This window comes from Callithrix jacchus, chromosome 15 (assembly GCF_049354715.1).
Source record: "Callithrix jacchus isolate 240 chromosome 15, calJac240_pri, whole genome shotgun sequence".
Lineage (NCBI taxonomy): Eukaryota > Metazoa > Chordata > Mammalia > Primates > Cebidae > Callithrix > Callithrix jacchus.
Window position 1 is genome coordinate 4,583,120 of NC_133516.1, and position 1,155 is coordinate 4,584,274.

Sequence of the window (1,155 nt, forward strand, 5' to 3'; positions counted from 1 at the left end):
ACAGAACATATTTCAAAGAGAACGAGTAAAGAGTGCTGGTTTATGAACAGAATTGAGTGCTGGTGAAAGTGGAGAGTAAAGAATTCCAAGAAACTTTTAGTGACATTTTCATTTAATAACAAGTAGTATAGCAACCTAAAAACCTTGGCTGTGATGACACCAGAAATTTTTTTATGGAACTGCTGCAGGCAAACATGATTGGCAACTGACATCCTCTGGCTCTCACCACCAACTCTTCCAAGAGACTTAGGACTGGAGAGTGTAGTGGAGGTATTTCTTGCTAGATGGGAGCTCTTTGGTGAAGACTCCTTTTGTGAGAAGTCTTTTGGCTTTCTCTTCAGGGATGGTTGGAAGGACCATCACACTATCCCCATCCTTCCGGTAAACTGGGGTGGCAATGCTCTTTTCTGCTGTCAACTGGAGAGAGATGAATACCCTGAGAATGTCATCAAAGTTCCTGCCAGTGGTAGCTGGGTAGAGAATAGAGAATTTCAGCTTCTTATCAGGACTGAAAACAAACACCACCACACAAGTTGTCACAGGCATGCCCTTTTCATCCTTCTCTGCTGGATCCAGCATGCCCAACAGGATGGCAAGGTCCTGATTCTTATCATCAATGATGGGAAAAGGTGACTTCTCTGGGCTCTTCACCATTGGAAGAATTGGTGACCTTGCTCCAGGCAAGGCCTTCCTCAACACTGTCTATTGAAAGGGGAATCAGCTTGACATTCCCCTTGGCAAATTCTGGTGCCAGCTTTTCAGCTCTGCCAAGCTCTGTGCTGCACACTGGGATAAAGTCCCAAGGGTGGGAAAGAGAATGTCCCATGAGTGTCCGAGAAAGTTCCTAGAAATGGATCAGCCAACGGTGTTATTGGCCTCAAAGTTGGGAGCCACGTCCCCAAGAAACAGACCTCTGAGCATGGCAGTGGCGGTGATGAGGAGGCACCACTTGGACAGCAACCAACTAGGGGGTTCTCATGAAGAAGGACTACGTGTTTTAATCATGTTAACAGCATTGCTATTTCCCTTTTTTCTAGGACCATTTTTTAATTGTTTTGATTTGTTTTTTTCATTTTTAATAATTTTTTAATAAAGACGGGGTTTCACCATGTTAGTCAGGCTGGTCTCAAACTCCTGACCTCAGATGATTCACCC

The 1,155-nt window shown here is 44.5% G+C and overlaps 1 pseudogene; it reads right to left on the bottom strand.

The window, feature by feature from the left end:
* Positions 1–246: 246 nt before the first annotated feature.
* Positions 247–921, bottom strand: LOC100406232 (peroxiredoxin-6 pseudogene; annotated as a pseudogene).
* Positions 922–1,155: the final 234 nt, after the last annotated feature.